The sequence below is a fragment of the Coptis chinensis genome, chromosome 7, assembly GCF_015680905.1.
Source record: "Coptis chinensis isolate HL-2020 chromosome 7, ASM1568090v1, whole genome shotgun sequence".
Classification (NCBI taxonomy): domain Eukaryota; kingdom Viridiplantae; phylum Streptophyta; class Magnoliopsida; order Ranunculales; family Ranunculaceae; genus Coptis; species Coptis chinensis.
Window position 1 is genome coordinate 2992563 of NC_141462.1, and position 20126 is coordinate 3012688.

Sequence of the window (20126 nt, forward strand, 5' to 3'; positions counted from 1 at the left end):
AAAACACCAAAAAAATATAAAACCAAACACCAAATCGGCCAAAATTTGGTTCCAGCTTTGGTGCTGTATCAAATCTCTCGCGCGGTTTTTCTAACACCGCATGGGCTTGGGCTTCTAAGTGGGCTTCTATGGCGCGATTTTGCCAAAACCACGGGGGAGATTTGGAAAGAAAATAAATAAGAAAGTTAATGTGCGACACATTGCGCGGTTTTTCCAAAACCACGTGTGCTTGGGCTTTTAAGATGACCTTTAGTGCGCGGTGTTGAGAAAACCGCTTGGGCTATATGGCGCGGTTTATCCAAAACCGCGTCATTTGATGTCGAAAATTTGATGTTTCTCCTAAAGATGGTTGGTGTTTTTTTGATTTGGTGTTTGGTTTGGTTAAAAAAATTGGTATTTTTTTGGTTTCTCTCCTAAAGATGCTCTAAGTATGGATAACATAGTTAACCGTTGACATGCTTGTGTAGAGATTTCTTAATATTTGGTTTCTTGGTGTAGAGATTTCTTAATATTGGGTTTCTAAAAATGCTGTTTTAAAAGGGTCTTGTATTGGGTACTCACCAAATTCGATTGGGCAGCCTCTAGCCCAATCCCAAAGAAGCCCAACGGCTAAGCCCAATACCCCACACACACCTCAGCGTCCTGGTTACTCATTTTTTTTTTTCAACCGTTCTAACCGGTCATCTCTCTTACGAGTTCTGAACCCAAAAATAAATAAAAATAAATTGAGTTTTCTCTCGAACTGGACATCTCTCTCGTGAGTCCTTGGTTTTATATTCTGAGGTCCATGATGGGCTGAGATCGCTACTACACCAACATGGAATTCGATAGAAATTGTTTAAACCAATCATTCGAATTAAATTTCTTGTATTAATCACCATTTCTTGTATTAATCACTCCTCCAATGTTGAGTTGATCAAGATAGGCATTTGTGCTAGTGAAGAAAGAAATAGTCAAGATATACAAGTACCAAACCGAATTATTGTTTGAAAAAGCCCCAAATGACCCAGTGAGGTTGTTTTCAAGGTGCCCCAAACGACTCATTGAGATCGTTTTGTATATGGGCCAAGTGAGGTCGTTTGAATGTCTTTCTTTCTTTTTTTTAAAAAATATTTTTGTACATTAGTTATATGAGTTAATATAAGATTTTGAGTTATACTGGAGCTAAATCAAACTGAGGTCCTGTATTGGGCAACCACCGAATTCGACTTAGATTTTGAGTACATACATTAGCTGGAGCTGAATCAAAGTTCCGTTTCTTTCTTTCATGGTTCAAGTCCACTTCTCATTTTGCACCCAACTTCACTAAAATGAACCTCATGACAAACAAACCGAATTTTTTTAGTCCAAACGACCCAGCTATATTGCCCAAGAGAGTCCCCAAACGCCCCACCATATCGTCTAGCTAAAAACCCAAGAGTTTTGTCTCAAACGATACACGACCCGAGACCGTTTGAGTGTATGCTCAAACGACATGGCGAGACCGTTTCAGTGTACACTCAAATGATGCCATAACGAAACCCTTGGGTCGTTTGTCGTTTGAGTGTACACTTAAACGATATGGCAAAACCGTTTAAGTGTACACTCAAACGACAAACGACCCGAGGGTTTCGTTATGGCGAGACCAGTTGAATTGGTTGTTGGGCCTGGGCTTTGATGGAAAACTTGTAATATGGCAAACTTGTACTATTTCTTTTTTTTTGGGGGTTGCCCAATCCAATTTGATGAGTGCCCAATTAAATCACCTTTTAAAAACAATGGAAATATGGGAAATATCTTAAGTTGATCAGGCATATAATAACAGATCAAATTGATTCTAAACTTGGAGAAATATTTGAAAAGGTGGTTTAGCACCAGTTTGAGTCTCTTCCTTCTCGAATTTTTAAGGTAAAAATTAAGCAATAGACAGGCTAATGTGCCAAGCGACTGCAACACATGAACCAACACTGAAAAAAGTTATGAAGTCCTTGTTCAATAAATCCATGGGTAGAACTCACTTGGAAAACCGGCTTACCAAGTGAGGGTGCCCAAATGCTTATCTAGTAGCTCATGCCCAAGTATTTCAAGCAATGTCTCTCGACTCACATGAAAAACCTTCGTATATGAGTTGATTGCCACAACTTTGCCAAGTTTGAATCAAAGACATGACAAGTGAATATGTGATAGAGAAATATCTCTAAGGGACTCTGACAGATTCCATCACATTGTTAAAAGCATTTGCTCTTGTGAAGATTTTTGGTGAGAACTGGAATGTCACTTGGGTAAGGCAACCGTTTCCAACACGTAAGAAACCTCTAAGAGATTCTTGTTTTAGCTTTGAAACTCTTGGATGTATGAATTAGGAGGTTCCAAGTATGTGCTAATGAGGGGAAACGTAGACGGAACATAAGTGTGCCTGTTTGTTATTTGGTTGTTGACATAATAATTTATGATGTTGGTCAAATTTGATACGCATAGAAATGGTGATTTTGCGACTAACATGGACCGAAGAAGTTGTATGCCTTTTGGGTTAATCTCGACTCATAGATGGATATAGGGGGGTGCGTGTGGGGGCGGTCGCACTCCCTGAGATTAGAAAAGCTCCACTTCCACATAACTAATTGTCTAGAAAAATCTTCAAACTATAAAGACTCGCACCCCCCAATTTTTTTTAGCAAACTTCTACTACTGCACCCCCAAAATTTTCATAACTATAGTGAGAATATAATCAACAAAAAAAATAGTATGAAAAAAAAACGAATAAAAAACATTTCAATAAACAAACATTTTTTTTTACTTCACTTTTTGCCCCTACAAAATTATCATTTATCATTTATTTTAAGTCTAAAACAATTAAAGATGGACAAATGTGTCTTTGAATGTTTGATGAGTTAATAAGACTAAAACAAATAGCCAAAGGCCCAAATGGCTAATTTGTATAATTCTAATCACCCATAATAAACCCGTAAGCTCTCTCTACTTTCTTTCACTCTCAATTCTTAAACAAGCGTCAGACCTCAACCTAAAAAACAAAAAACAAAAAACAAATTCAGAAAAAACTTGCGACACAACTTGTTGCACACTTGTCTTAATTATTTGTAAAATTCGTTATCATTATCAATAAAATTTTCACTTACAAAAAAAAAATAAAAAAATAAAAAAATAAGTTACTTTTAATGTTAATATTTTATAATTTTCTCCACATAATAGTATGACGTTATATAGACTTACAACATTATAGGAAGTTAACAATTTGTTGAATTGTTATAGACTTGTGGATTAGATTATATATAGATTAAACAAAAAAAACAAAAAACAAATTCAGAAAAGACTTGCGACGCAACTTGTTACACACTTGTCCTAATTATTTGTAAAACTCGTTATCATTATCATAAATAAGTTATTTTCAATGTTAATATTTTATAGTTTTCTCCACATGACTTGTTGCACACTTGTCCTAATTATTTGTAAAACTCGTTATCATTATCAATAAAATTTTCACTTTCAATAAATAAATAAATAAATTATTTTCAATGTTAATATTTTATAGTTTTCTCCACATGGCTTGTTGCACACTTGTCCTAATTATTTGTAAAACTCGTTATCATTATCAATAAAATTTTCACTTTCAAAAATAAATAAATAAATAAGTTACTTTCAGTGTTAATATTTTATAGTTTTCTCCACATGATAGTATGACATTATATAGACTTATAACATTATAGGAAGTTAACAATTTGTTGAATTATTATAGACTTGTGGATTAGATTATATATATAACAAAAAAAAAACAAATAAACAAATTCAGAAAAGACTTGCGGCGCAACTTGTTGCACACTTGTCCTAATTATTTGTAAAACTCGTTATCATTATCAATAAAATTTTCACTTTCAAAATAAATAAATAAATAAGTTATTTTCAATGTTAATATTTTATAGTTTTCTCCACATGATAGTATGACGTTATATAGACTTATAGCATTATAGGAAGTTAACAATTTGTTGAATTGTTATAGACTTATAACATTATAGCATTATAGGAAGTTAACAATTTGTTGAATTGTTATAAACTTATAACATTATACATTATAGGAAGGATTTGAAAGGTAAGTTTTTTCCAGGGTTGATAATACAGTAAAACTAATATAATAATGCATTTAAACTTAAGGATAAGTCAAACTAATACGTTAATTAATCAATTATGATTACCTTTTTACCAGTAGATCGAAAGAGGTAAAGGAATGGGGAGAAAGTGTAAAACACATTTCTTCCCCTTCCTTCACCAAATTACTCTTCACCGGCACCACTCTCTCTGGCTGTTGGAATGTGTTTTCATCCATCTGTTCAGCTGAAGTAAGCACCGTTTTCATTGACCCAGACAACGTTATTGCTAATCCATCAAAATAAATCTTCAAAGTCACTTGACTCTTCCCAATGTTCACTATCTGCAATTTCACAAATACAATATCATTTATTGTACACTCTTCAAATTCTACTAATTCACCTGCCGCCAATATTAAATCAATTAGCAATACCTTTATCTTTAAGTACTTTCTGCCCTCAGTCTCCCAAAGAATTGCAGAGGCCTCCAAGGAGTCTGATTGGAGGATCGTATTGAGAACTGTTGCCCCACTTGATTCCGTGAAAAATTGTTGCACCCAGTAGCTAAGCGTTCCATACTGCTGCCACGAATTAAGGACTATTACATCTGGCTTCCACCTATATCATTAACATTTTCAAACTTCAGACAAGTCATCATAAAGGTAGCCATTAATAGGTTAATAGCAAACTTATCAAGAAAAAGTGAGAGGAAGGTACCTCTAATCATTTGCATTTACAAGAAGTGGTGCATAACATGCCATCTGAACAACATCACTGTATTATGTATGAAATGTTGTTAAACTCACTAAGTAACTAAGTTTGTCGAAGATAAATCATAAAGTAGGGAATTAATAGCTATATTTCTGTGGGAGCGTGTGAAAGCTTCAAATAGAGAAGGAAACTTGAAATATCGTACTAGAAAGACAGTAGCAGCCTCTAATTCTCAAGACATCAAGCAGATAACACATGCAATTTGCAAATAATCCAGAAACACCTAATAATATGCCAAAAGCTAAATCTACACCTGGAGACACTTCAAATTATAAACTAATGCATCATGATTGCAAGCTCTTGAGAAATGTTTTGCACACATACCCAAGTGGTAATCCATGAATTGAAAAGGTTTCCTTTATGTTTAACATTACAACTTTTAAGAAACCAATATGATTCAATCTCATAGAACTTTTGTCAATTAAACGTTATTCAACTAAATGCAAAAATTACTACGCGGCCTTGTTAGCAATATTCTGAATAATCCACGTATAATTCACAAATTAAAATTTTGAAGGTCTAAACGTTTAATACTTCCGAACTTTTCAATAATTCACGTTTTTTTTCACTATAAATGTATAAAACACAAATTACCAAATTATTCAAAAATTCATTTAAAAAATACTTCATATAAAAAAAAATTAAAAAATTGAAAACCAAATTCTTGTAAGAATGAGTAACATGAAGAAACAAAAAATATAGGGGAAAAGAGATATGGGATTGACCATGACTTAAAAGTTTTTCTATATTTATGAAAGGCACTATTTTTTCTTTTTGCAAATCAAATGATCGAGTAAACTAATATAAAGACATGAATGTGCTGTTTCTAATTCTTATTTTCCTATATAATTTACAAATCTACATTCTAAAACAGACGTAAATATAGAAGAGAGATACATATTGACAAATATATATTATAATTATACTAGAGTAAAATTAGTGGAACATTATAATAAGTAGAACATTTTATTCTAATTATATATTTGTAATATATAGTTATAAGTAGAACATTTTACTCTAATTATAATATATAGTTATAAGTAAAATTATAAGTATAACATTATAATATATTAATATAGTTATAGTAAAATTATAATAAGTTGAATAAAATTAGTGGAATATTTTAATTATATTGACAAATATATATTATAATTTCTCTTTTAAGTGTACCGAATTTTTGAAATCCGAATTTTTATTTCAAACGTTTAATACTCGTATAAAATATACTATGTACTATTAACATATTGCGATTTTTTTACCGAATTGTTATAACATGTAAACGAATGAAACTCAAATTATTCTCGTACCGAATAATTCCGGTATTTCGAATTGCTAACAAGGTTATCCCGAAAAGGGTTGAAGATGCTTTATTCGCACTAGTAGTGCTTACGACCAATTCAGTCTGTGATCCTATAGCAGCATTGACAACACACAACAGAATAACCAACACAATGCTCATGTTACCCATTTTCTTGACCAGAGCATAATAAGCATAAGAAAATGGAACCCTTATATAGGCTAAAGACTAGACCACCCTCTGTCTCTCTAAATGAACTTATAACTAACATAATTACACTGGGGGGCACCCCTAAAGATTTAGAAAAGTTACATAATATGCTAGTAATTTGCTTGAAAAATGAGTCCATTACTGAGTTGCCATAAATAGGAGCGGAGTAACTATCATTGTTGCAACTTGCAGGATGGTCAAAATAAGAAAAAGGTGTTGACACTTTTCTGTGAGAGAAAGAGTTGAAATTTGAGTTTTGATGGTGTTCAAATTTGGAAATGGTGGGGGAAGGCCAAAAGGAATAGACGGATTCCCTGGTTTGTTTTAGACATCAGACTAAAGAGTGTACTATAAAGGGACGGCCCAGACCAACATCATTTTCCTAAATATTGGGTGGACTCATGTATTGGACGGATTCTATGGTTTATTTTAAGTTGTCATGAATGTGTTGCTTATAATTCTTATTTTCCTATACAATTTACAAATCTATATTCTAAAAGAAATGTAAATATAGAAGAGAGATACATATTAACAAATATATATTATAATTATACTAGAGTAAAATGAGTGGAACATTATAATAAGTAGAACATTTTATTCTAATTATATATTTAATTTGTAATATATAGTTATAAGTAGAACATTATACTCTAATTATAATATATAGTTATAAGTAAAATTAGGTACTCGCTATGGGCACAACCCATTTTGTATTGGGCGGACCCAAAAAAAAAATTATTTTACAAATTTGCCATTGACCAAAAAAATTTGTAATTTGTGTCGGGCACCCACCCCCCAACTAAATACAAGTAACATGGAGCTAACTAGGGCAGGGATCGGGTCGGGTTCAAGTCGGATATGGCTATATCTGAATCCAAATCCGAATAGTTTCATAATATTTGAACCTGATTATATTCGAAATTTAATATATGAACCCGACTAACCCGATCGGATAACACTAAAAATTCAAAAAAAGCCAAAAAAATATATCCGAACTCGAATCCGACAGACCTGAACCCGACCCGAATAAGTAAACGGATATAAAAATCGACCCGAACCCAAACTATGGTTCGAGTTGGATCAGATTCTGGTCAAATCCGACCCGATTCCCTGCCCTAGAGCCAACCTGTTTAGCCTTTTTCTTCTTCTTCTCCCTCATTCCTAATCCCTAATCCATAAACTATACCCTAAGTGGAGGAACTTTGAAATAGTAAAATGGAAGACCCGAGTTTTTTAGAACACGAAGATGAACCATTTAATGAACACATGAGAGAAAATGAAGAAGAGAGAGGAATGAAAGATGACCAAATGAGGGGAAAATATTCAAAGTGAAGAAGTTGCAATGGGAAGTGAAGCCGAAGATAATACCGAGATGGGAAGAAATCTTGAGGACATAAGGTGAACATATTTCTGTTGATGGTATCTTGTACGTGAACCAAGGTTCAATAATAGATATAGTGTCCTTTAATGTATGTAGTGGAAAGGTTCAAGTGCTTAAATTCCCAACTGTAGGAGCCATTCAACTCATAGAACTAGGTGGGTTTCTATCCATTCTACAAGGGCATGAGGAAGGGGATGACATTAATGACTTTCCATTAGATGTATGGGTTCTGAAGGATATAAACACTGGGAAGTGGGAAAGAAAATTTAGAATCGACAGTTTGCCGGAGTACGTTCACAAAGATATTGGAAGTCCCCCTCCTTTTTGCTGGTATGATGTTGTTGGGATTTTTAATAATGATGAAGTAATAGTCTTTGCATCATATAAGGAGATATTTGGTTATAACTTAAAAGCAAGACAATGGAAGGTTAGTGTTGTGAACGCAAAATATGGGTCCGTGTGCTCATGTTAAGAGCCTTGTTTCTTTGATGTAATTTATGAATATGTCGTATTTTTTCTTGGTAGAACGTTCTTGAATTGTGTTTTTTGTTTTGAGAACATTACCATGTTGTTGGCTTGTTGCTCAGTAAAATTTTGGAATGCATTTGACACATATCTGTGTATGATGTAGGTTTATATCAACTAGCAAGATGCACGTGCTATGCACGCGATGTCAAACAAAACTTACCAAAGAGTGTAAACATAATTTGGGTGAGCACACTTACAATTAACATATTGCCTGAGCAGACACACTGGCAGCCATTTAAAATTTTAATTGAATGGAACTCCATTCCTATTTGATTTCTAGACATACGTAAGTAATAAACTTTTAAGTATAGCTCCAAATCACATGTACTTTAAGCTTCTCATCCTAGCAAGTGCATGTTGCAAACGACAAAGATAAAAGGTTAGTGCATCAAAAGCATTTATGTAACTTTATTCACTGAAATCAGTATCCAAACCTTAGGTAAATATGTAATATGCAACCGCAAGTATTGAATTGGAAGAATGGGACATACCCTCCATAGTTGAGTCATTTGGTTTGTTAATCAATCATCCAAAATGGAGTTACAATGGCATATGCAGCACAACAGCATACTCAGTCTACATAGGATATTACATCAATATAAGAATTAAAGTATACCAATAACAAAAAGAAGTAGGTCGTTCTGATTTGTCCTCCACTATAATAGCTGATATGTTGTAACCATCTACTCGCAAGCAGCTATTCGCAGGTAGAGTGAAACGGGTGGGGAATCTAGGGAAGTACGTTCTTTTTATGAGTGTTCATGCATTGGGTGTTGGCTTGAAACTGGGTCCCAAATACGACCATAAACTTAGCAATTGTCAAAGGGAATGATTCTCATATAGTAACTGCATTATGAAATGGAATGCATCATACTCACATATATGCAAGAAATCATCAAGAATAGAACCCATTGGATCCATTGATACTCCAATATTAACCGAGTATCTTAGGGATGAACTTAATTCAATTAGAAAATATTTCATTACTTATTTAAAGAGATTAAATTTCAGATTGTTATAGTTATCTAGAATTATAATTGGATGACCTTTTTATAATTCATTGAATTAGATATTTCCTATTCTAACATGGATATTTTAGGTGTTGGATTTATCGCCAATTTTCTCCAATAAACACCACCAAATATAGTAATATACCATAATTGTTTTTTTATTGTACATTATTCACGAAGACTATACATGAAGATTAGTTAAGGGAGGTGAAAAACGATAAATACAAAAGAGTTGATTAAACATATATATATATATATATATATATATATATATATATATATATATATATATATATATATATATATATATATATATATATATATAGAGAGAGAGAGAGAGAGTGTTTAAAGAACACATAAATTTATTCCAAAAATTTATAAGTTTCTTTGAGAAATATTCTTGACATAATCATATTGCTATACGCACATCATTCATAACCTCTTCCCCAAGGCATATTTTACCAACTACCAACTTGGTTTATAAGCGATTTAGTCTTTATTCTCATTCCTAATGAACTAAAGAAGAAAAATATCAGAAAAAATTTAAACCGCCAAAGCAGTTCGAATGACCCCTATAATTCCATAAAGGATGGACTCTCACAAGGTTAAACCCTTTGCTTGCTTTTACCAAAAAAAAAAAAAAATTGCCATTAAGTTAAGCTTAGAGCATTCCCAATACAGATGGTTTTGGGGGGTTTGTGACTATAGTCACCGTTTTTTGTTCAAAAGGGTTGTTCAAAGCAGAGGTGAAAAACTGGTGACTATTTTCCCAAGTCAAAAACCAGGTGAAACCTTCAACTGAGATAGTGGCTGACTTGTGAACTTCGGACGGAATGTTGGATTCCGTCTCATGTGTTTTTTTCAATTTTTTTTCGGACGGAATGTAAACATTCCGTCTCGCGTGTTTTTTCGGTTTTTTTTTTACTTCAGACAAAATACCGGACGGGATGTTACATTCCGTCTCAATCAAAATGCCTCCAGACGGAATCCAACATCCCGTCCGAGATTATTTACCACCTTTGCATTGGGCAGCCTCACCTTGCTTTTCGCCAAAACGGTGAAAATTTTGGGAAAATACTGCCTATGTGGCAGTGATAAGAGGGGAAATAAATCCACCAGCATTGGGAATGCTCTTAGCTTGGATCCACTTTCTTTCACGTATATTGCAGCCCCTGCCCTGAGGAAAAACAAATTTTGGGCTAAACTTGGGGCTTGATAAAAACACCTTTACAAAATTCGCACCTAATTAGTGGAAGTCGTCATTCATTGATCTTGGTTCGAATAAACTCAATGGTCCACTTCCTGATAGTCTCTCCTCTTGTCTAGCACTGAGAGCTATTAATTTTGGTAGGAATAATCTCAACAGTCAAATTCCCGAAAGCTTCAAGAATTTGCAGTCCCTCTCTTACCTCTCGCTTTCTAACACCAGCATTCACAATATTTCAGTTGCTCTTGCTGGTTTGCAGCAATGTGAGAACCTAAAAACCCTTGTGCTCACCCAGAACTTCCAATCTGAAGTGATGCCAGCGGTTGAAGATCTAAAGTTTGAGAACCTTACAACTCTTGTAATTGCATATTGTGGCCTAACCGGATCTATTCCATAATGCGTGGCTAAGAAATTCCACCAAATTGCAGTTGTTGGATATATCGTTGAATCACTTGAGTGGAACCATTCCAAATTGGTTAGGTGGGATGCAATCCCTATTTTACTTGGATTTGTCGAACAATTCTCTTTCTGGAGAAATCCCAAGTAGCTTGACCAAATTGGAAAGCCTCATTGACCGTAACATCTCGTTAGAAGAACCGTCTCCTGACATCCCATTTTTCCTTAGACAAAACCAGAGCATTTTCCTTAGACAAAACCCGAGGCGATGCTAGGGTCTTTGCAGATAAATCAGATTTTGAGCTTCCCACCATCTTTGGATCTTAGTTTTGTAACAACCTCACTTTGGACTGTTTGGCGAGTTTGGGAATCTAATTTGATTTTCAGCTTATACATACGATTAATTTCTATGGATTCATTGTTGATTGTTAGACTGTACACTCTTACGCCAATTTAGTTCTTTCTAAAAGTGGTTCCCTTAAAATTAAAGAGCATGAGATATATATTGTCCTGCTTCTTGATCGTAGTAGTTAATATTCTTCACAACAGTACACAATACACAAATGATAATTTCATGAAAACAAAAAGTACACAGTACATATGATATGCTTAATGCCGTTACTGGTGATGAATCAATCAAAATGCATGGATGTTGGTGGACTTGCCCTTGTATCAATCAAAAGCAGGCACTGCTAAGACCCTTTGACAAATCCCAGGTAGTCGAGATCGAGGAAATCACCTTTTTAAGTAGGATAAACGGTGCAAAATAAATCTGTCACGCCTTCAAAATTTTTTAGTAACTTTGATGTGTAAGCCATTTGGAAATACTATCCCCGAGTCTTGACTACTTCTCCTCCCCTGATTTTTAGTCCACCTCGAAATAATTTCATAGTGTTAAACACATGTCTGGCGGTAATGCATTATGCATTTCTTATCCACATACACACAATTTTTATTATTATAAAAATGGCTTGAATGATTATTACCTATATTTAGTTACCAATGAATGGAGAACAACAGACATTTGCAACTTTGCGTTCTGCTCCAAAGACATAATCTCATTCCTCCACCGAAAAGCATGAAACTCTTGCTACAAGTCCTTACATGATCGCAATCTTTAGGTGGAGCAAAATTGGGTGGATATACTATCTAGCAATGGAACAGAAAAAAGAATTGCTGGTATCGGAAAGGCAACCTCGAAAACCTGCAATGTTATACTCCTCGCGATCCGGGGGCTAACAGTCCAAATGCTGAAAAAAAGGAGTGATTGCCCCACTCCTGCCCGATCTAGAACTGTTTTCAACAGATAAAAATTGAAGCATTCAAGTAAGTAAGAGTTGAATCAAGACAGGAGCAGATCTATTGGGGAAAAAAAATTGACTAAAATATGCACCTTCCGGCAAATACACACGAACCATGACCTGCATATCGACAAAAATATAAAAAAAAGACTGTCAAATGGCAGGATTTCCAATAGAGCAAGATAATCAGTAATATTAACACTGAATGAATGGGTGCTTATGTTGGATACTAAATGATGGTTTTATTATTGTTATCTTTTTCATGTTGTACACATAGATTTTCTCAACCTATTTTGCATTTACTAATGAATATCTACTTGCACCAAGCGAATAAAAAATAACAATAAGAAAGTTAAAAATAAATTAATATAAATCAGGAATGAATATCTGCGAAAAAATGTAATGAAAAATAAAAGGTGTATGGTTGCTTGATAATAGATCTCTGATTCAAGCATTCACAAAATTTCTAACAACCCGAATCGAAAGTACACTACACCTGAAGTTTGCCAAAAATCAAATATAAAGAATACAGAATTTGGCCTTTCCAGTTATTTAAGACACAGTAGCAAGTCAACAATTTCAAGTGTTGAGTGCAAGGTGCAAGTGTTGAGGATCTCTTACTTTCACCTCCATACCAATCAAAACAGTTAATAACTTAATATTTTAAGACATTATAGACATCACCTTTGATGCTTAACATAGAGCAAATAACATGAAAACTCTTCAAGGTTTTTGAAGGCCCCAGCCTTTGCCTTTCTAAAAGATTTCTAATAAGCATGCACATTATGACGGAGAATGTTTTTTGGGACAATCTAACCAGAATTACAGCCTGGGCAACATCTTCGTTTCTTCGTGTTTTTTCAGAAGACTGAGACATGACAGCCCGTGCAACTAAATCAACACATCTGTAAGAACTATAAATATTCCCGCTTTTCATAATAGATTCTAACGGATGCTAGCCCAGTGTGCAACACCAACGCTGAGTCTGGGGGAGGGTGGGATGTACGCAGCCTAACCCCTGCAGTTGGAGATGTTGTTACCATGACTCAATCCTGTGTCCGAGCCACGACGGGGATTGGTTTTTAGATTCTAATTATTAGCAACCATAGTGAACTTGCTGCTCCAAAAATCACAGACTCAACTTCCACTTTTTCTTTTCTTCCTTATTTCTACATCTTACGTAATCGAGCTATGCGTATATTACTTCAACCATACACAATAAAATAGGGTACATACTACCAAACAAAGTCACGATCTAAATAAACAGATGAAAAAAAAAAGAGGACACTACTGTAGCATCATATCACAAAGGATATCAGTCGGTACCACTGCACTGAAGTAGTCTCCTCTATAATGTCATTCATCTCAGAAATTGTTGGTGGGATCAAAATCACTTAAAGAACAAATCGTGGATGACAGAAGTTAACAAACTTTTAGAAAATAGGGTACATAATACTAAACAAAGTGATGATCAAAATAAAATAAATGAACAAACAAAAAATAAAAAATAAAAATAGATAAAAAAAAACAGAGGGCACTCTGTATAATGAATCAAATCGCAAAGGATATCACAGCACTACTGTACTGATGTAGTCTCCTCTATAATGCCATTCAACTGAGGACAATGCCTGCGAGAGCCCATGAAAGTGGTCCAATTGGAGTCAACAAAACCTTAAACCTGACGCTAGTATTAATGCAAACAACAAATGATTTTTATGTAGAGATGATAGAAGAATAGTGTCACCTTAAGATGCTTCAACCTTATACCGTCGTACTTGTCATGCTGAAGCCAGTTCACAGCGGATGTGACATGGCCTATAAAAATAGAAAAAGGATAAGCAACCATAAGATCTAATAATAAGATGAAAGCGGATATTCAATTTTACCAGCCGGATTCATCAAGTGGTTGAGGAGCCTCAATATGTAAAAAAAATTAATCTTTTCCTGTTCTTCTTCGTTACCAAGTCCAGAGTTCAGAAGAAGCACATCGCGCCCCCTAAAAAGTTTAGATAAGCTAAGAGTGATGTTCCTCAAGTAGCTGCAAAATACAGTTGGTAAGCTAAAAGTAGAAACAACGATTTTACTCACATAGAGGCTGCCAAGATTCTTAGCTCGATCTTGGGTTCGAGCAACATAATGGACAGCTTCACCAACTTCCCAAATTCTAACACATCGACCCGGTTTCAACCTCCCATACGCCAGCACAATTCCGTCACTCGAACCTTTAATCAGATTGGAGACGAATGTGTAATTTATGACATGGAAAACCAAATGAAGAGAAGAACTAAAGTATAGCTTTCCTTACCGTGAGGCTAGCCATTGGCCCGACACTTGAACGAAATTGACATGACAAGTGTCCTTATGACCTTTATATTCAAGATAGCATGTGGAAGGATAAGGCTTTAGATCTTTCTTACTTGGTAACTTGGGCTTCAAAGATTCAGGATCAATGTTGATCTGGGCACAAACACGCCAAATTAGCTATCATTGAATATATATTTCTTTATGTGGAAGAAAAGAAATTGGCTATCACCTGCTTTATATAGATACATATGGAATAAGTCTATAGTTTTAGAAAATAAACCACACGAGACATTCACTTACACGTTTCTTCCGGTTCTAGGACATAAGTACAAATCCAAACAACGATCAAAGGCTTCCTTGAGAGAATTAAGATAAAAATTTGGAACAGTTCTCGAGACTCAAACCTAACACAAACAACATTGCCCAAAATGATTAAGAAGCCCACTATGAAAGAAGATACAAAACAAATCTTACAAGCAGAGAGATGAGTTGCTTACCTTTTTGGGATAAACTTAGGACGATCCTCTTCATACAACAACTGGTATTTATCAACCTCTTCTTGAGTAGGGATATATTCAAGTGAAGGATTCTAAGATTCCTTGTGACCTGAAAGAGAAAAGTTGTTAGTTTTAACTCGAAATTTTTGTTTAACAAAAGGAAGAAGGAATAAGAAGAAGATAATACCTGGTAATTTTGAAGGATCTAGAAAACAGACAAAGTGTGGATTAGATACCATCTTCTTCAGATTCTGAAGCTCATCAAATATGTATTCAACTATCAATCTAACAAAACAGAGCAGTTTCCTGACTCGCGGCTGGGATTAAGTTTCAGGGGGTATAAATCGACGGTATTATACACTCCATACCTGCTGGTGCCTGTTCTTTTCTCTTTGTTGGTCCATTTGTTTGTTTGTTCTTATTAACCACCTGCAAGGTATAACCAACCGAAGCTCAATGTATGGCAGTGTTGGTATTATTTTGAAAGTTCTCTAAAAATGGAAAAATTGAGTTAGAAACTTAGAACCGAAGTAGTTATGCATTTCCCCATTAAAAGAATAGAACAAAGAAGTTTATATTATCTATGCATTCATTTGTAGGTGCCAAATTACTGTTATCAATGAGGTAGTTTGGTTCCTTATATCTCTGATACAGGTCAGGGTAAACATGATTGACAATTTGAGGAATGCATCTATTGTTGTTTGCTGGTATATAATACAAAAGTCAAATGGTATTTGTATCTAAGTAGGTTCTTCTCCTTAATAGAAAAATATCGACATTAACATACCTATACTTGTTCGTTTAGAAAAAAACAAAAGATGTCGCATGAAATAATTTCCAATTCGAAGGCTGGAAATGAAGAGAACAATTTAGGCAATCAATTATAGTACTATAAGGTGAAAGGGCACCAGCGTGAAAAATATGACACTATATGCTTATTTTAGTACTCAAATCCAGACTTTGGGATGCATATTTATGCTTATTTGTTTTCTTTAATGTCGCATGAAAGAAAAGACTATATGCACTGTTGATTAAGGGGAAAACACATTAAAAGCAAAGATTCCAATATAGTGTCAAAAGGTACAGTTTTACAACAGAGGATGAAGAAGCATGCCTGAGTTCTTTGTTATTGATATCTTGAGCTCGAAAGGTCTCAGAATTTTGCCGTCTCAACTTGGGAATAGTCTAAGAGAATATCCCTGCAGAGTAATGCCCGGAAGTAAATCAATAGAATAACACGTCTAATTGGAACTTTTAGCAGCAACAATAAATAATATGAAAGCTGAATAAAAAGAGATATGGATCACTTCAAACTACACAACTAAATTGGTGTTTTCAATTAAAAACTACCAAACGAAGCAAAAAAGAAACATAATAAAGGAGCAACACCAAGATAGTTTCTCAAACTGGTAATAGTTAACAACGGTGAAATAATGATAGCTAATCATTTTACGTAAGCCATATGTGACTAACTGAATATTTCAAAATTCTCCATATAAGGTTCTGTTAAACTCAAAACTATACAAAACACAAACCGATTCACTTCTAATTCAAAACCCACCTAAACACAAACTGATTCGACATATTTTTAACACTATATGCGCTGTTGATTAAGGGGAAAACACATTAAAAGCAAAGATTCCAATAGTGTCAAAAGGCAAAGTTTTACAACAGAGGATGAAGAAGCCTGCCTGAGTTCTTTGTTATTGATATCTTGAGCTCGAAAGGTCTCAGAATTTTGCCATCTCAACTTGGGAATAGTCTAAGAGAATATCCCTGCAGAGTAATGCCCGGAAGTAAATTAATAGAATAACATGTCTAACTGGAACTTTTAGCAGCAACAATAAATAATATGAAAGCTGAATAAAAAGAGATATGGATCACTTCAAACTACACAACTAAATTGGTGTTTTCAATTAAAAACTACCAAACGAAGCAAAAAAGAAATATAATAAAGGAGCAACACCAAGATAGCTCCTCAAACCGGTAATAGTTAACAACGGTGAAATAATGATAGCTAATCATTTTACGTAAGCCATATGTGACTAACTGAATATTTCAAAATTCTCCATATAAGGTGCTGTTAAACTCAAAACTATACAAAACACAAACCGATTCACTTCTAATTCAAAACCCACCTAAACACAAACCGATTCAACATATTTTTAACTCCAAACCAATCAACACCAAATAACTCAATTGAACCTAACCGAAACCCTTCAATAGCTAAATATTGCATGGATAGTGAAGAAGGGGATTAACTCAATTAGATGCCTTTGTTATCTTTTTCATAAGAATTAAAAAAGTATACTTTAAGACTTCAACTAATTGTTTTACGGAGGAGTTGGATAGGGCATAGGCTAATATGATTTTTTGCTTGCACCACAATGCTCTGAGAAGGTAATTGAACTTCGGGTGCTGGAAATGGCCTAATGTCTAGAGGCTAGGACCAAAACACCTCTTGCTTAGCGAGCATAATCATTACAGATTAGCAATTGACTTTGCATGTATGGGGCAAAAATCAAGAACGCAGACAACAACAATCATATTCCATGGCTAGAAAAAATAATTTACAAGTAAGAAATAAGAAGTGAATGGCCAAATCAAATAGAAAACTTGAAAAATATTTCTTTATATAATTCAAAGACAAAAAGTCCGAAAAAACAATAATGGAACCAAACCTGGGGGTGGTACAAAGTGGCAACGACTCCAATTACTGGTTCAGCTCCTATATAGTTTTGATGGGTTCCTTCCTCCCATGTCGACGACCACGCTAGAAACCAGCACGCATAACGGCGAAATTTGACAGAAGTCGTTATTTAGTTCTGTTCGATCTAACAGGAATTGGAAGCATAAAACAAAAATCAGTACTGTTACGACTTCATATGACTTTTTGATCAGCTCCTAACCAACCCAACATCACCACCGCCAATACACTCCTCTTTTCCTTAAAAACAGCTACATTTCCATTATTGATCATTCTCGGTGCTTGGTTCCATGAAAAGAATATTTCTTTGGGGTCGAATCAAGTCCTTTAAAAATGTGTCGTGGAGAGTGAGAGGAGAAAAGTTAAAGGTGAGTAATGAGTTGGTGTGTTGATGTGAAATGAAGTTTTGAGGAGAGTGATTCGTGGTGGGAATTTGAGAGAAGAGTGTTTGGGGTCGAGAAATGAGGGGTGGGAAAAAAAATGGTACCTTACTGTGTCATTTTTGTACATACAAATGAGTCTTTCTCAAGATCTGAAAAACCAAACATTGGAAGAAGAGTTGGTCAGGTTGCTTAAAGAGTTGTGCGCAATTTCCACATCCAGTTGCATTACAGAGATACTTTGAATGAGTTCATGAAGAAAGGAGGGGAAGTTGAAAGAACAAATTTTTTTGGATTGTTTTTAAGACCCGGTATTAATGGCATTTAAGTGGGTATTAATGGTAAGACTACCAGCGTACATTTCAATATAGCAATATAGGCGTGGATTTGGTTTTCTACCTGAATTTACATAAAACTCCTTTGTGAGTGTGTTGTAACTGAAGGGTATAAATAGAAATAAAAATGTAAATGACGAAATAGTCCTTTTTAAAGACATTGAATAATTTTTATTTATATTTCATTAGGGGTATTTGGTAGTAGTAAAAAGGCTGGTCTAATTTAAAAGGCCAGGTTAATTATGGTGTACTTTACTAATAGAGATTGGCTGGGTCTTCAAATTGCATCTCCTGTATTATTTGTTTAGTCTACATGACTTAATTTTGTCTGGGGTCCTAACTATCGCATAAATATTAAAGATCATCTATTATAAACTGATCTTAATTAAATCTGAAAAAAAAAAAACTTACTGAATACGAAAGCTTATCTCATTTAACAGGCTTGCCAATCCAAAAAAAAATGCAATACGCAACTACAAACTCCCAGATGGTTCCAAACACCTTTCCTAAGCCAAATTTTGTTGCAAAATTTCTTGGAAGGATTTCCAGCAAAGGCAGACGTAAAGCCTTTGGAAGTAGTCTGCACTTAGTAACATACAGTACTAGAACTTTAAGTAACCATCTTCTCTCGTTCAGCAGGAACCATGGCGCTACCGGCTCCATTCAAGGTCAGCCCCAGATAGGGAGTTGTTGAAACGGCTTGAATCCTCTGGATTAATTGAATTTGCAAAAGCATGCCAGCCCAGAAGGAATGGTAAAATATACTGCAGACGTAAGAAAGAAATGAGTCCAAAAGGTCTCCAAAGAAATCAGTTAACCTCTAATTTCTTGAAATCAATATTAATACAATACAAACGAAAAACAAAAAAATTTACTTCAAAAATTACTTACAATTTAGAAAACAGACCATTAAAAATAGTATCTATATTTACATTTTAGAAAACAGACTATTAGAACTAGTATCTATGTCAACTACGCAAGCATAAACTTAGCACCAAATTTTCACAAGGAAGCACGACGGCTAGTCGCTTACCACTTATCATATTGTCACCAAAAACAGATACTAACAGTCAAGGTGATGACACCAAAACAAATCCCCGTGAGAAGGATTAGACTAAAAACACTATCAACTTAAGATGGATTACCAATTTAATAAGGCCAAGTACCTTAATACCAGAAACATTGAATCATCTAAGCAGTAGCCAGCATTTGAGAGATTAGTTTTAAAAGGAACTATTTCATAAAGTAATATCCTCCAATAGGATGTTTTGATCATTGATGACACAGATTTTTCACCAACTGAAGTAAACAACATCTAGGATATAAAGAGAATGTCTAAGTAAAAAACAAACACAAACTAACCCTCAATTCTGTTTTTAAGATCTTCCTCAATTTTTTAACAGTAATCCAATTTGCTTCTCTACCATTGCATTAACCAAGGGATTATAGTGAAACTTGCTTCTCTGGAGTAACCAAGGAAATACAATACTACTCTAGAATTATAGAAACTAATGGGATTGATGGAGATGCATGCTTACGTTAAAAGCCGAGACTAGTACAGTGAACTCTGCTTTGTAGACAGGGATATATATGCTTTCATCCACATTCTATAACTTACGGACTATGGTATTTACAACTCAAATTTCTATAAGCTAACGAAGTATATAAGAGACGGAGACGGAGACGAAGGACGTAACGTAAAAAAGGTAACTGGAAAATGTGT

At 34.5% G+C, this 20126-nt stretch overlaps 1 long non-coding RNA gene and 1 pseudogene across 1 annotated transcript; both read right to left on the bottom strand.

The window, feature by feature from the left end:
* Positions 1-4183: 4183 nt before the first annotated feature.
* On the bottom strand, positions 4184-6318 carry LOC147485225 (alpha-L-arabinofuranosidase 2 pseudogene; annotated as a pseudogene).
* An 8661-nt stretch (positions 6319-14979) lies between these two features.
* LOC147485226 (uncharacterized) lies at positions 14980-15413 on the bottom strand. Its single transcript, XR_015202265.1, has 3 exons — positions 15350-15413; positions 15169-15266; positions 14980-15090 (listed from the first exon to the last, which is right to left on the bottom strand). It is a non-coding gene; the product is annotated as an uncharacterized LOC147485226 (long non-coding RNA).
* Positions 15414-20126: the final 4713 nt, after the last annotated feature.